Source organism: Anopheles maculipalpis, chromosome 3RL (assembly GCF_943734695.1).
Source record: "Anopheles maculipalpis chromosome 3RL, idAnoMacuDA_375_x, whole genome shotgun sequence".
Classification (NCBI taxonomy): Eukaryota; Metazoa; Arthropoda; class Insecta; order Diptera; family Culicidae; genus Anopheles; species Anopheles maculipalpis.
The window spans coordinates 28679213-28696882 of NC_064872.1; the positions used below are offsets into that span (position 1 = coordinate 28679213).

Here is a 17670-nt window from a genome sequence, read left to right on the forward strand (position 1 = left end):
AGACTGGAATCCCTTGCTACAGATTTCGTCGGAAGCTACCAAGCTGGATTTGTTGGAGGAAAATCGAAAACCGACCAAACCTTTACTCTAGGGCAGATCCTCCAAAAATGCCGGGAGCACCAGATTCCTACGCACCAGCTGTTCATTGACTTCAAGGCAGCCTACGATACCATAAATCGGAACACCGAATTAAACACCGAATTATGGAACACCATGCAGCAGTACGGATTCCCTGGGAAGCTGGTACGGCTGCTAAAGGGTGAAGTGCAAGGTGAGAGTTTCGAGCATGCTGTCGGAATCGTTCGAATCTCACCGGAGTCTGAGGCAAGGAGACGGACTCTCCTGTTTGTTGTTCAACATCGCTCTGGAGCTTGTCATGCGAAGCGCGAAGTTCGACATTCGGGGCACGATTTTCTCCCGATCTCTCCAATTCCTTGGCTTCGCGGATGACATCGACATCATCGGACGGACAACTGCGGCGGTGTGCGAGACGTACAACCGACTGAAACGCGAGGCCAATGATTTGGATTGAGCATCAATGCGACGAAGACAAAATACCTGCTTGCCGGAGGCTCTGACGTTGATGGTGCCCGACAGCGAGTTCCGAAGGCACATTGTTCAGGGGAATCGTGCCTGCTACGGACTCCATAAACTCTTGCGATCTAGAAGACTCCAACAACACACGAAATGCACGATTTACCACACCTTGGTACCTTTGGTAGTCCTCTAAGGTACGAGTTTTGGAATAAGTTTGGCGGTGCTGATATCCTGACAGTAGTCAAAGCCGGAAGGATACGTTGGCTGCCCCACCAAGAAGGTGCTCGTCAGCGACCCGTTCGACACGAGGCGTAGAGGAGCACAGTGAGCTCGTTAGCTGGATCAAATGGAGTATAACGAGGACTGCAGCCCTAGACCTAGTTTCCTGGAAACTGATTGGCCACCTGGTCATGTAGACGCGAGGTGCTCAATCTTGAGCAGGCCAAGAAGAAGAAGAAGACCTGATTGAATATCCCTTCAAGGAAACGATCTTGAAGTGAAAGAAAAGTTCTGAAACCTCTAGATACGATCGTAACTTATATGATTCTATGTAAGAAGATAACTGGAGGCATATTGTTCCTAGTAATTGTCTCTACTACAGTCTATACTGTCCACTAACGTTTCCTCTACAGTCCTGAACTATGTCATGAACTACCTGAGGCGGTCTGTACAAGCAAGGCGTAGTTTGGGGGTTGCAGATATTCTGATGATAGTCAACGTCCGTCTTTCTGTTAACTGTTTTTTCGCAGTATTGACCAATCTAGCCAAGAACCAAGCAAATTAAGGAATTTGGCAGGAAAATGCCCTCTTGAACTTCAAATGTAACAGAAGGAAAAGAAATATAACTCAAAAAAATAAAGAAGTAAGAGCACATGATACAAATGTCGAACTCAGAAAGATGCTCAACTTCGATCTGCTCGGCACGAGGCGTAGAAGAATACAGAGAGCTCACGAGTAGATGAAGTGGAGTTAAACCAGTTGGAAATCTCGTGCCAAGGTTTGAGGAATGTTGTCTGATACGTGCTTAATCCTGAGTAGATCAAGAAGAACAAGAAGAAGGATAATCAAAAGAAGAAGGAGATGAAAAGATCAACAACGAGTAGTTCTAAGTAAATAAATTTTAGGTGATCCCATCATATGCATATCATCATCTTCTTCCTATAAACATACCTGACCAGAACAAAAGATAGTTTAAACCTTTTTCATTGTTAAAAAAATGACGTTTCAACCATTGATTTGAATAGTAATTAACAACAATCTAGTAAGAATTAAAAAAACTAATATTTCAGGCGAAAAACACAACTTAGTCTATGCTACACCAGCTGGCCTGTCGCTAAATGTAATTAAAGTAACCTTCAAAATTAAGCGACACAAAAAAGGATCTTTCACATATTATAGCAACTAAAAAGGACACATTTTTAAAAATACCTGCATCAACACCTTCAAATACCTGCACCAGGAGTTAGCATCCAGCCAGATATGGTTATGTATGTCGTATTCCCCAGTCCCCTAGCCACCGATTCGTGTTTTGATAGTACGGCATAAGAACCAGACAACCGGTAAATTGACTGAACCGTGCAACGTACGATCGCCGGCATCACAAACTGTCTGCAACAAGAAACTGCCGGTGTTTCGGTCTTTGGGATTTCTCCTAGTGAGAATAATCGTTCCTCGCAGCCATTTTTTGTTGTTGGGAGGAACCTCCATTGTTTGGCTCGTGTTTCGTACGAGTGTGTAGACAAATGGGTTAGACATTGCCGTAGAGATGAGATGAAGCACACACACACACTCACGTACGTGTGTATTTCAACGCGGCAAACAAAAAACTTGGCTAAGCTTCGTATCCTTTTTACGTTTTGCACTGCTGGTGTCGGTGTTTAATTGGCTTCTTCTGGTGGAAATAAAGGGAACGTCAGGACGAAAGCGAAGAAATGTGACAGGGTCATATAATATGAAACAGCTTAAGGGATTTTTGTTATGCTACAAAGGGACATCTTTAAATTGCATTAAGCTTTGTATATTTTTCACGGGATTTTTTTTTAACAAAGCTACTTGTTTTACTTATAACTATGAAACTCAGCCAAAATACTTACATGGCTTTGTATAGTAATTTCTTTTATATGCCTTTAAATTTATTCACTGAAATCAGTATTGAGTTCTGTTCTCAAGAACCTACTAACATACATTTCATTGTATGATATTTACCAATTCTTTTCGCGTGGTTCGGCTAAATGAACCCCGTTTCTGAGGCAGTCGGACATAACCTTTTTTCGGGGGGTTTTTTTTTGTTGCTTTGGCAGCGCTGTGGCTTTGCGACTGTTGTTTAAATTACTCCTGTGGATGTGTGGGTTTTTCGTACCGTGTGCACACATTTCATGCCCTGGGTACGTGAATTCGCTCACTACTGCAGTGGTAAACAGCTTGCAATTGGGCAGATAACCGTTGCTTTATGTGCACGACCTTCTTCGCCGGCTGAAGAAGCACCCCACCGGGTTGACTCTCGCAACAGAAGGTGTCGCAGTGTGTCGAAGTTTTTTTTTTTTTTTCGTTGGATTGGGATTGAGTTTAAATAGAGCAAATGTAGCTTTTATTGTTAAATAATAAAAAATAATGTTACGATTGGTCTTGAAGTTTAATTTCCTTCTTCCAATAAAAGGAATGGTTTACTTTTTATTTTTGAGTCAAACCAAGAGTTCATTTCTATCTTTGTTTGGTTTCCTGGTCTGGCCCAACCTAGCATGAGTAAGTTGATCAGTAAGAAGATTTATTTAATCAGTAAGAAACTTCCCTTAGGAGTTTTATGTAATAATTATAAAAACCGAAAGAAAAGAAATAAAGAAATAAAAAAATCATTAGTCTCGGCATGTTTTGGATTCAATTGATTTTTTTATAACTTTCATAGAAAAAAAAACAAGAAAATAAAAAAAAATTTCTTGTCAATATCCAGTAAAGGTCCAGGCGTTTTTTTTAAATTATTTGCCTTTTCATTGGTGCTACTAAGAAAGTTTCTGAAACAGGTTTGATTAGAAGTTAATACAGATATTTTAAGTTATGTTAAATATAGCCCAATCAAATCAGCAGCTTCATTGGAGCGAACCGGCCCGGTCATCCGGGCTATTCCCTCCGTAGTGACAACTTATTATCTAACTCAAGTAAAGTAAACCATTCCATAACCGGCGTGACTTATTAGGAGGTTAAGTCAAGAAAAAGAAGATTAAAGTGAAGGAATCAAGTTGAAAGAGAAGTTTTGGAAGGTTGTTAGCAGAAGCACTTCTACAGATGGAGAATACTTATTCCCAAGATCATTCAGTCGGTCAGTAACGTAACTAGAAATAAAGAGTGGTTTTAGACACAGACTTATACACATATTAGAACTTAGCTTCATAGCAATACGGCCTGGCCGTCCCTTATGAATAAAAAAAAAAAAAAAAAAAAGAACTTAGCTTCATATTAGCTGATCATAATGATCTCAGTTTGGGACGGCCCGATGGTGTATGCAACAGTGGCGTCGGTCTTCAAACGGCAGTACCGGGTTTCAAATTCCAGCCGGACCGTCTCGCCGTAGCGAGGACTGACTATCCAACTATGTGGTATCAGCAAGTCTAGTAAGCCATTCGATGGCCGGCGTGACTTTATGAGGAGGTTTGTTAAGCCACGAAGAAGAAGAATTATCTCAATTTAAATCGTTGATTAATGACGTTGAGTTAAGTGATAAACCATAGACAGATTCAGTGTTTCCGGAACTACTGGTTGGGTTCGACACTGGTCTTACTTTTTTGCCTTATATTGTTGCATTTATAGGTAGCACCTGGCCACCGTCGTCACGATTTTACCGACCCTCTATGTATATATGAAGGACCTGTTTTGTTCGTTCAATCAGACACGCTCGGACAGATCATTGTTGGAGTACTGTCCAGTGGTCTGGATCCCTTCAGCTGGGGTTCACATAGAACGTGTTGAGGGAGTTTAGTGGTCCTAGGGCTGCTACTCGTAAATTGTTGGGTGATTCGGCATCTGTTCTGTACTTTCTTTCTTCTCTATTGTTTTATGCTTTCTTCTCGCTCTAACACTGTCTTAGGTTAAACCGTCATAATACATTCTTAGAGTAATTTGACTCCATGAACTTTTTATAACACATTGCGTACATTCACGCAGTCATTTTTGAACTCTAACTGCAATCGATTGACTGGAAAAAAAATCTTATACCAGACGGACCAGCCGAGCGCACTGAGCTAACGACAGCGGTAGAACATTCTACTATCTCCGGCAAAATACCAACTAATATTTTCAGTTCAATATTTAGTTGAGCTTTAAAAGCTACCTACTCTCGTGTTTTTATCGCAGCCTATGAAAAGTTTTGAGAGCGATACCAAGTTGAGGAACAGGAACGACAAACACAACACGAAGATGAAGAACACGAGACAGCTACGAGAATTTCCAAATATCGAAGACAAGCTATTATTTTATTTATTTTAGTATGACGGCTCTACGCCGTATTGTCAACAAGACAAGCTATTAGTTACAATCCTCTTTTTTAAAGGACAAACCTTTGAGCTTATTGAAGCTTATGTAAGGTAGTTGACCTTTAACAAGATATTGTATTTATCTTTGCGTTGTACTGCTCAAACCATCATACCTAGGGCGAAACAAGTCCACTGTTTATGTGTTACATTAGCAATCAAGAGCGCTGGGTTGTAGTTTCAATTGTGCTTAGCTCATCGAAATAAAAACCCAAACCGTTTCATCGCGAATCCGGACCGCTTTCGTATACATCCTGCTCCATATCCTTACGGATTAGTGGATGGAGAGACGATACACACCGATGGTGCAATGGTACAATTTGCTCGATCGCTTAAATCCAATCGAACGTTCGTCTGTTTCGAACCTGCAACATGCACAAGCGGACAATCTCTCGGAGTAAAATAAAAAAAGAAAGAAAACTTTAACCCAGTCCGCCCCAAAACCGATAGTGTTTCGCTTTGTAATCGTACCCCCGGATCGGTGGTAAATGTTTCGCGTCTGCTACTTGAGCGCGTAACAGTGCAGTTGTCGTTACGTCGTCGGGATTTCGCGCGCGCATAAGAACCAAAGTCGACCGTGTCCGGATGGTGGAGCGGAACGAAGGAAACAAGGTTCGGTACCAATTTAAAGGAAGTCAAACGGAAGTCGGAAAAACCGCAAAATTGTTAGTCTCGTTAGTGCGTTCCATCGAACAACAATCGATTGTTGGGCAGAATTCTTTCGAACGCCTGCTGCCGGGTCAGGCTTTACTTTCTCATCCGCCTGGACGTGGCGGATTTGAACCGTAAATGCAATCGGGAGCGAGTGTTTCCGCTCTCATCTCACTGCAACTGTTATTGCCTGAGCTTATTCATTTTGCCACAGTTGCTTTTCTCAGTTTGCTAGTTGCCAGTGTTTGTCCGCACTATCCGCCAGGGGTAGCTTTGTAAGGATTACGGAAAAAGCGAGGTCCACCGTGCCGTACGCCTGCTTTACATTCATAGATGCGGCATCGTTGCTGGCAGTTGTTTATTTGACCGGAAAATGCAATTGCTCCCTTTTTTTCGCATTACAACACATTACGTGCTCGGGCAAAACGGAACGTACGAACCAGCTAGGCTAAGCACTTTCCTGCGCCTAGACTCCCGGGGTCGGATATTTTGGGTGGCGAGAGCTGAGCTGTGTAGGGTTGGATCGGAGTTTTCTTAACTCGTTTCTCGTGTCCGGTAGCAAACCCGCTCGCTCGTTATTGTGTGAATCCTTCCAGGAAAGCTCGAACACTAGCCAAAGGTTCTGCCTGCTGTGGGTTAAGGAAATAATCAAAAATGGTTTGCCCGTGCTGGTAGTGCGGTAAGGCACACTGTTGGTGGTGGTGTCCGTTGCGTTATAAGCATCACTTCAGTCCACTTCCTTTGATCAAAAATCCTTTCTGCAAGCGCTTGGCAGGAACGAAAGCTGGAAACGAACCTCTCGGCACGTGGAATCTGTTCATAGAAGTTTCGGATGAATAGCAGACACAGAGGGTACACCATTACACATACTTTGTACGGTAGGTGTGATCACTGAGTCAAGTACGGCGGTAGTGGAACTTCAACCCTCGGCTTCAGTCGTTACCGGAACCGGTTGCCTTGCACGGTGAAAGGCTTTATCCGTTTAGCATTACCATAAAATTATCATGAAATTACGCTCATCGAGTGCAAAATCTCGACCGATAATCCATTCTGAGTTGCGAGCCAGATGGTTTCACATTGGGATGTGTTGGTAAGTACAGTTGGTTATTTGTGTTGCACGGGAGCAAGCATTCCGAATGGTTTGATTATTCTTGCATTTAATCGATGTTTTCAACTGAAGATGAATTATTTATTTCTACATGCTTCTTCTGATACAGAAAATCACTAAAAGACTCTAAAATGCAATTGGCAGAAGTAAGTCTTATGTAGTCTATCGTATCAGCTTCCAATGATTTTTCACTAAATGTGCATTTATTGAAGAATACTACAAAATAATAGCAGTACAGGTCCTTGTAATGAGAAGCCTTCGACAAAGTCCTTGCTTAACCTTTCCTATACAAACAATTCTGGATTCTTCAAGGCATTCTGCACCTGCTGAGAAGGAACTTTGTAAACTAATGTACACTCAACATTGTTTCGGTCAGTAACAGGAAACAGCGCACTTAAGCACATATGGTGTCATTTCATTTACTGCTTCCTTCCTGTCTTCCGTGAGTCGTCCGCAGGAAAATGTGAGTCTAGCAGCACATACTTTTGCTTTTTTTTTGTTCTTTCTGTCGGACATCTTTTGCACGCCATCAGAATCTTTTGTCACGGCATGAATATTGTACCGAGCGCTTGTAGCTAGCAAAATGATAATAAGTATCAGTGGGGAATTAAATGTTTGAAGGATGATTCTTTTTATCGATGTACATTCGTAGAAGCTACGTAAGACTAAAAGGTTTATTTAGACAAAATGGAGACTCAATTTTAAATATAATTAAATTATCGCTTGTTTATTTATTTATTTATTTACAATTGAATATGACGGTCCAGTGCCGTATTGTCAACACCACTTGTGTTGAAAAAAAAAAAGTACAATTATATTGATAAGGCATTTCCTCCTTATTCTTTGCCTTATCCCGGGCATACTCGGTTATGGTTGTGATGATGGTGATGATGATGATGGTGATGATGATGATGATGATGATGATGATGATGATGATGATGATGATGATGATCTATTGGTGGATGTTGTGCGTTTTGATGGTCCAGGACTATTGTTGTGTCTATGTGATGATGGAGGTTCATTATATCCGAATTCCGGTGGTGTTGTGGCCGTTCTATTGTTGATCTTTACGATATGGTCTGGACTGCAACGAACAAATAGACATCGTTAAGACAGCACGAACATTTATTTGTCTGCGTACAGTGCTCTCCAGTGCATTCCAGCAATGACATTCCAAGCTCAATCCAGTCAACGTCCAATCAAAGGATGATCGACAAGCTCTATCCCGCAGCAGCGAAAGCGACTTCACTACTCCCGAGACTGAGCCCGCCAAACACCCCGAACCCGACGCCTACACTGTCAAACTCAATGTGCCAAAACTGGACTGGAGTGGAGAACACTGCACTTTCAACAACGCCTGCCTCCCTTTTACGGCAGTGTTGGAATCACCCTCGAGTGCTGTTGCCCAGTCATCGGATCACCCGTGGCACTACAAAAAATACACTTAAAACATAGACAACACAACATTTAACAAAAAAGGAATTGGGGAATACGAATAAGGATTGGAAGGATACTAGGGATGTGGAATCATAGGACAAGACCGTTGTCTCTGGCGAATCGGTAAATGATCCTCATGTAGGGGAGGTCACTGGTAGCCAACACTTCTCTAATTTCTGTACCCGGTCGTCTGCCGATATTCCCGACTGCGCTCAACAAGGAGGGTCTTGCGGTTTCAAACTCCACGCAAGACCACAGAAGGTGATCCACATCGTGGAATCCGTCACCGCAGCCACACACTTTTGTCTGAGCCAGAGTTATACGCTGTAGATGAGCATTCAACGCAAAATGATTCGACATCAGTCGAGACATCATTCGTATGAATGCCCGGTCTACAGAGAGCCCATCGAACCAAGGCCGCAGGGACACTTGCGGAGAGATCGAGAAGAGAAAACGCCCGAGTTCATCCGCCTCCCACATGCTCTGCCAGCGAGACAGGAAAAGTTGCTGTGGAAAACGAAGGAACTCCTGGGCCAAGATAGGTCGGTCGTAAAAAGCGCCTTCTTGGACGCCTGTTTTGGCCAATGAGTCTGCCTTCTCATTGCCGGGAATTCCACAATGAGAAGGGACCCAAATTAGCGAGATCTTATACGCATTTTCGAACATTGAGCCAAGCAGTTCAATGATTTTTATGGTGAGGAAATCCTGACTCTTAACAGCCTTCGGAGATCTCAGAGCTTCAATAGCACTAAGGCTATCAGTGAAGATGAAGTACTGGTCCGAAGGTCTCGCTGCTATCATCGATAGTGCGTAAAATATTGCGGCTAGCTCTGCGGTGTAGACACTACATGGCTGCCTCAATTTGAAAAATGCTTCGGTGGACTCGCTAAAAACACCGAAGCCAGTGCCCTCCTCAGAGGATGATCCATCAGTGTAGTACTGGCTTATTTGGTCTAAATGACCATACTTGTTCATGAAAATACCCGGAACTACCCTCGGGCGAAGATCATTAGGTATGGTCTTAATTTCCTCGTGCAATGAGGAATCTGTTATTAAAATGGAACTGTAGTTCTCAGGAAGGGCAGCACGATTTAATGCCTGTGGAGCGCTAGGATGCACTTGTAGGGCAACAAAATCTTCATAAATCTTGAGGATTTTGCTCTTAGAACCTGTCTCTAGAAGCGCTTTAAAATTTTCTATTATCAAGGGATTTGATACTGAACAACGGACTAGAAGGCGAAGCGACAGCATTTCAAAACGTAGTTTGAGCGGCATCACTCCGGTCATCACTTCTAGGGACATGTTGTGTGTGGATTTCATGCTCCCTAGTGCGAGTCTAAGACAGCGGTACTGTAGCCTTTCAAGCTTGAGTATCAACGTATTGGATGCCCAATGGAAGCATATGCTTCCATATTCCAATACGGATAGTACCGTTGTCTTATACAGTCTCAGGACGTCTGATGGATGTGCGCCCCACCAGAATCCTGTGACTGTCCTTAGAAAGTTGATTCTTTTACTGCATTTTTGCACCAGACGGGTGAAGTGAGTACTCCAGTTTAGCCTAGAATTGAACCATACACCAAGGTATCGAAAATTGTCGGTAATTGATATCTTTTCACCATACAGAAAGACATCAATTTTCGGGTCATATAGCCTTTTCTCCCTGTTTTTTCCCGTATCGCTAAAAGGAGAAAAGACTACCATCTCAGTTTTCGTAGCAGAGAACTTGATACCAAGGTTTTCAGACCACTCGGAAAGATTGTCCAGAGTGGTTTGTAAAGCCAGTTGTATTTCGTCGGCGTCTCTGCTTGCAACAGATATAACGCCGTCGTCTGCCAATTGTCTAAGACTGCAGTTTGGCGCTAGACAAGAGTCTATCTCACTAACATAAAAGTTATACAACAGGGGGCTCAAGCAGGACCCTTGTGCTAGTCCATGGAAACTGGTCCGTTTTAACTGCACGTGACCATTGTTGAAATTCATAGCTTTTTCCGACAAAAGGTTGAATAACAAGTTATTCAACTTTGGTCCCAGGCCCGCATTTTCTAACTTTTGACTCAGTTTGTATGGAGAAACTGAGTCAAATGCCCCCTGTATGTCAAGGAAGATAGACCCCATGTTCTGCTTGCGTGCACGGGCAAGCTCTATTTCAGTCACCAAAAGCGCTAAACAGTCATTAGTACCCCTGGCTTTACGAAAACCAAACTGAGTACTTGAGAGAAGGTTGTTGGTTTCCAACCATTCTTCTAACCGTAAAAGAATCATCCTTTCAAGGAGTTTCCTCAGACACGAAAGTAATGATATCGGCCGATATGAATCGTGTCTTGATGGCGGTTTGCCAGGCTTCAAAATAGTGACTACTTTCACTTCCCTCCATTCTTGCGGGACGCTGTTGAACTCCAACATATCGTTGAAGATTCTTAACAAACGTTTCTTGCCCATGTCGGGAAGATTTTGCAGCAGTTTGCTGTTGATCTGATCCAGGCCTGGGGAAGAATTTTTGCTTGAAAGGAGGGCAAGCGATAGTTCAACCATAGTGAACGGTGAGTCCATGATAGGGTCACTGCCAGGCGCATTTTGATGAAAATTCTGCGCAGGAACGAAATCGGGGCAGAGCTTGTGGGCAAATTCATTTAGCCACTCGCCAGAAAAGCTTTCGCTCTCGTTGATGTTGTTACTGTTTCGCATCCTTCTAGCCATCCTCCAAAGCGAATTAAGTGAAGCGGAAGGGTCTAGGTTATTGACGTATCTACGCCAATAGCCCTTTTTCTTCGCCTTCAACAGGTTTTTGCACGATCTCTCCAGTCCTTTATATTTTTCATATAAAGACCTTGAGCCCGTGTCCCGGAATGCTTTAAACGCCTCCCGCTTCTTGTTAAAAGCCGCTTGGCAATCCTTGTCCCACCAAGGAGTGGGAGGTTTTTTGAATGTCCTTGCTTGGTGGGAGCGCCTTGTTTGGGCTTCAAGAGCGCACTTGTTTATAATGGAAACAAGTTTTTCGTACTCCTGAGCTGGAGACAAATCTTCCAAGTCAAGAGAAAGCGAAGCGGCTACTAATTCACCGTATCTCGTCCAGTCGATGTTCCTCGTTAAGTCACATTTAACGGGGATTCCACCTTCTGGACATCCTCCCTTGATGTAGGAAATTTCTATCGGCAAGTGGTCACTACCGATAGGGTCCTGGATCACCTTCCAACTAAAATCCAGGGCCATCGCTGACGGACATAGAGACAAGTCCAGTGCACTCGCCCTACTCTTCGGTGTGTGCATCCTAGTTGCCTCTCCTGAGTTGAGGATTGAAAACCCGAATCTGTCGCAGATGTCTCGGATAATTGGAGCGCGAATGTCATCCTTATCGCAGCCCCAGTCGATTCCATGGGAGTTGAAATCTCCCAGGATCAAAAGTGGTCCAGGCAAGACCGCTGCTAAATTTCCAAGATCCTCTTTGAACTTTTCAATTTTTTCTTTTTCATTGTTGGCTATCGGGGGGATATAAATGGATGCAATTGTCACGTGAAGATCGCCAATTTTTGCCTTTACTGCGACAGTTTCGATAATTTCTTGCCTAGGGGTAGGTATTCTGCTGAAAGCGTGACTCTTTCGAACACCAATTAGTACTCCCCCACCCCTTGTAATGCGATCTTCACGGATTATATTATATCCTGGGAAGGTAAGATTTATGTCTTCCGATAGCCAAGTTTCACAGAGGGCGAACACATCGCAGTTGTGCTCGCCCACTAATGCTTTAAAGGAGTCTAGCTTGCCAAGCAAACTCCTACAGTTCCACTGTAAGATGGTGGCCCTTGGAGGAATTAATCGTCCAATCGGACCATCATGCTTAAGCATGGCCATTGGGCCAGCCACTGTTTGATCATCCCCTTCAGGAAAGGGAGGGCCCAAGTAGCGATCATGTGCAGGTGCTGCGGGAGGTTGAGGGTCATGAGGAGGGACTCTAGGATCTCGGAAAGGGACGGGGTAGGGGTTTTCGGAGAACCCCCGATTGGAAAAGCCAAGCTTTCCAGAGGGGCTTCGGTCCGGGGGGATCGCTTTTTCTTGGGCTCCTTCCTGGCAGTTTGGGGAGCGGGAATGGGTTGTTCAGCATCTCGTTTCTGGACTGGGGTGGAAGCTTTAGCTTTGGCGAGACGCTGTTGTGCCAAGGATTTAGTTTTTGTCCTTAGGACTTTCCTTTGTACCTTTTTATAAGGTACTCTCTTCACTGGTCTCAATGGCACCTGTTCAAGTGCAGTCGGGCTGGACGTGTCATTTGCATCTGTACCCAAAACAGCAAAAGGGTTTGATGCGTTTGCTCCCTTTAGAGCATCGCTGTACGATCCGCGTGCCCTCTCGGAAATTGTTTTCGTCTGCTCCTTTTGGAGTTTTCGGTACACGGGGCACAAAGCTACCTCATGCCACTCATCCCGACAATGCGAGCATTTCTGGGAAGGGGCTTTGCACTCCTCGGTGGCATGTGCCCCTCTGCATTTTCCACAGGAAGTTTTGCGAGTGCAAAACGCATCGGCATGCCCAATCCGACTGCACTTTGAACAGGTGGCCACCCTTGGTACGTACGGCCGGTCAATGGGTATCCGGAGGCCTTCTAGAATGAGGGCCTGCGGGAGTACCGTACCCTCAAACGTAACCCTGATTGAGGAAGTCGGAATGTATTTTTTTTCTTGCTTGCTTGAAGCATCAAGCTTGAAGAGCTTTTTTGCTTCAAGCACTTTTATCTTGGGCGAGTTTGGGGTTTGAAAAACCCCAAAGCCCAATTGCACCACTTCCTCCTCAGGGTAATCGAAATCCTCGATTACGCCGGAAACCTCAACCAAACTACCGGGAATATAAACACGATAGTGCTCCGTATATTCTGGGTCAGCCGCAATGACGTTGGCTTGAGCCCGGTCCTTTGCGGTAACCCTGATCTTGTTTGGGCGCATCCGAAAAACATCGGCAACGCCCGGGTACTTTTTAAATAACGATGCCGCGATCGTCCTTACATCGAGTTGTTTAACTCGCGGCATAAAATACACTATTGGCTTACCCTCCCACGACGGCGGGTAAGCACGCGCTCGGTGTTCTGATAGCGGCTCGTTAGTTGCTACCAGCGGGGCACTCTTTGTTAGCGGGGCACTTTTTGTCACCTGGGCACTCTTTGCCAAAGTGACACTACTACATGTGGCCTTCGAAGTCGAAGGCCTATCATCCAAGGCAATTTTTTTTGCCGCTGGTGCGGCCTTGGGACGCCCCGGCTTTCTTTTTACCTCCTTGGTAAGATCATTCTCCCGATCAGAGTCGGAAGCATCCTGCTCTACCGCCATGGTAGGGCCGGAGACAACGGAGCGGATAAAAAAGGGGTAACACTTACCGTATCACACGATGCACAAATAAACACACACCGACACACACACACTAACTTGTAGCACAAGCGCCGATCAAAGCGATAGCGTTGCGTTGATACGCTTGCTTATCGCTACGATCAGCAGCAACGATACACACACTAACACCACAGGAGCACACGTCGATCGCCAGTCGATCGATAGGGATAACGGGACACTCTCCGCACGAATATCGGAGTAAGACGGAGACACCGATAGGTGCGTTACGGGTAATCGCGTTGACTACGCAAAATTATCGCTTGTATAGTAGTTTATTTTATAAACAGACAGGACGTTTTTAAATATTAGTTTTGATTATTCAAAATTTGACACATAAAAGCTACAAGAAAAAGAAATTGAATCAATTCAATTCAATAATTTAGTTTTTTGTGAAGCGAGTGTTAAAAAATCAGAATAAAATCATAATCATAAATATTGGCAAATATGGTAATTTATGCTCATGGAGACGCCTGGTGGTTTATGAATTTGAAGCTGTTGGAAAACGGTAACACTTCATCACTTTATCTATTGACAACTATCCTTCTTAAGTGTATTTACTACAAGTTTTAATTGAGTTTTCGTATCGAACAACGGAACACTTTTAAAAATTGTACGTGTAGTATTTTTAGTACATTTCTTTTTATTGTTTGTTGATTCTGTAATTTCAATCGAATTTGATGCTTATTTTTAATTGTTCTTGTTTTTTTTTGTTTTTGTTTGTTGTTGTAAATTGGAATATTTATTTGAATCAGATACTTTCTAGTTCATTTCCTGCAGAACTGGTCTCATATCGGATTTATTTATTTATTTATTTATCATTTACTATTACAATGAGCCATCTAGCCTGTTTTGGCCTACATAACTATCCAAATTTATCGTAATAGAAAGGAAAACCACTAACGAAACGAAAAACAAAATCGAATAACTTTACGAAGCACGAATATCTGCCTACACGTGACACGCCTTAAAAATGGTGTATTCGTGATGTTCTTCAAAAGTTAGTCCAGCGCCTAATAGTGCACATAAATCACGAATGGCGAAACTAAGCTGCCAGCTAATTTGTAATCAAATGCTATAGGTAACCGTTTTCTAGAGAGTGATATAAGCGATCATTTTAAAACATTTACCCGCATACAATCCCAAGAACACCAAACCATGTCGATAGTATGACTAATTCTAGCTATGTATCTTAGTTACTCTTATCATTCGGTTTAAATTTTTCATTATTATCATTATTTTTTAAAATTTGTTTTAAGTATTTTAAGTATTGTGAAGACCGCATGGGATGACTATGAATATAAACTAGATTAACGTGGAATTTTCTCCCTGTTATTTTTGCCTTATCCCGGGTACATGCTAGGTTGTTTTTTTTTTCATTAAATTTTTTACCTAATTTTATTATGTTATTGAGTTAAACGGCACGTCTAGTTTATTCGAATTTAGCTATTCATTTTTTTTACTGTTCATCATTTGTAAGACAGTTCGTAGAAATAAATGAATGTTTGAATAATTGATTTATGTGCATTCATTACTTTTAATTTTTACTGTATCCTCTCATAGGATCAAGCATAAACCCATATAGTTTTTTTGTGAGTATTTTATGAGCCAAAAGGATTTTCTTCTCTATTTTCATTGGTTTATCATTATATTTTTTTACTTTTTGGACAGTATAAATCCTCCGGACGCTAGCAGAATAAATAATAAAAAAAAAACAAAAAACAAAAAAATAAAACTTAGGCCCTAACCTAGAAAATCTAGATACTGCAATTTATAAGCAGTTCGTGTACTCTGATTTCGTAAAACTAGTTCCGTCGAATATTTATAGATTTTTAATTAATCCCCACAGTTTGCTAATTGCGTGCTATACTTTTTCATAATATGTAACATCCTTGTTTGTTTGTCCTCTTCAGAAACAAACAACACGATAGTACGATTTAGCGTGATCCGTAAGAAAATCCGGTGCCAAGGACAAACCACAATATGCGTTGTTAATTACGAACGCAACCACCAGGCAGCAGTGATAGTGTTTCGCTTTTGTGAGCGAAATTTCACCCGCGAAATTCATCCGGCTTGGCTGCGGTTTGGTTGTGTGCCGTTTCGCACGATCATTGTACCGTGCCTGCCACTTACACCAGCTGCTGTCTTTACGGTGATTATGGGTTTTTTTTTGTTTTGTCACACACACACACACACACACACACACACACACACACACACACACACACACACACACACACACACACACAGTCACTTAATGCACACCATAATGCGATAAATCTTCATCGTCTCACTGTCGGTTGGGCACACTCTGAAGTATGAGATTAAGATTAAATCATTTATCGACGATGGCTTAGCGGTGTGCAGGAGGGAAGAAGGGAAAGACATAGCAGAGAGAGAGAGAGAGAGGGAGGCGGAGTGGTAGTTACAAATGTTGCTAGTTCATGCAAAGCGTTCGAGAATGATGAAATGGAACCGGATATGGTATTAATGTTCGATTATGTCTGCACTTTTGTGCCGATTATGTGGTCGTGCGAATGCCCTTGGGCAAGGAATCTGTTTTTGCCCTCCCGAGAAAAGTTGATGGGGCGGGGAAAAACAAGGACATCAAATACACAGCATGATTGCTTTTACTGGAGCACAGACTTGGCCGAGAGTGGTTTTGATGATGATGAAACATGTGTGGGCCAGTAATGTTTAGTTGTGGGTTTTGTTTTTTTCCCTTCCCCTCTAGTGCGCTTGTGAGGCTCAGTCGGGCTTACTTAATTTTATCTTTATTTGTTGTGAGCCAAGTGCATCCAGATTAGTGTGACGAGATGTTGGCGTGTGTGTCGGTACAGACACACGATAAAGCCCAGCAATCGATCACCGCTGGGTATTGTTTATTGTCTCTGCCCTGACCATGAATTTGAACCAATGGCATATTTATTCGATTCGATTTGATCAATCATGGAGAGGGAAATAAATTTAATCAAAGTATTGGTACGTTGATGCTTTTACTTAGTTGTATTGAAAGCATTCGTGTATAGATTATGCTTACTTGCATATTTTGAGTCTCTTGGGTTGATTGCTAGGCGAAGAAATATTAAGGTGTCTTTGCCAATACTATTACACTTTTGTTGACGTACATTTATACGATGCTTTAAGTCAAATAGCATAAAATTTGTCAGTAAAATTGATCACATAATCATTCATATGTTAAGGCATGGGTAAATTTAAGAATGAAATAGTAAATAGCTAAAGTAAATAAAATATTAATAATTAATGGTGAAGATTAAATATAAATAAAGAAAATGTAAATGTTTATCACAGGATGTCCTAGCATTTTTAAATGCTTTTGGATATATTTTTGGTCGTTTTCATAGTATTTTAAAGTTTTTATATTTATGTATTTAGTTTTAAATATTATGGCCCAGCGCCGATACTTTCGGTTCCTTTTAGAAAGCTTATGAATTCTCTATGAAATCATTGTTATGAAGCTTTTGAACTTATTGTATTAAATTCAGCAAAAATATCTGGGAAATTGCCAAAACACTGTGGGAGGAAAACAATTTAATGGAAATTCGTTAAAAATCCTTTACAATTTGCAGTAAGGGATGAACAATTATGAACTCTGCAAATGTAAAGATAGAAAACATGAACTAAAATCTTTAATATAATATTGAGGCTTTACAAATACTTTAAAAAAACATTGTGAAAACAGTTCAAGTAATAAAATCAAATGATGAAAAAATTATTAAATAAATAAATAGGAAGAAATAAATAAATAAATAAATAAATAAATAAGAAGAAATTGACAATACGGCACTGGACCGTAATAATGTAAATGTAAATGTAAATGTAAATAAAATAAATAAATAAATAAGAAGTAAGAAACAAATAAATAATTGAAAAGTTAAAAACTTACATAGTAAATAATCTAATCAATACCGATGAATGAATCAAAAGATTATTATAGTAAAATTAAATATAAAAATTGCATCAAAAAGCTTGTTTTGATATACTTTATGATTTTCCCAGCAATTCTGATGATATTTAATAAAATGGG

General features: G+C 41.8%; 1 protein-coding gene across 1 annotated transcript in view; it reads left to right on the top strand.

The window, feature by feature from the left end:
* Positions 1 to 17670, top strand: part of LOC126565343 (glutathione S-transferase 1-like) — a 190646-nt gene that overhangs the window by 39752 nt on the left and 133224 nt on the right. The gene's annotated exons all lie outside the window — the stretch shown is intronic.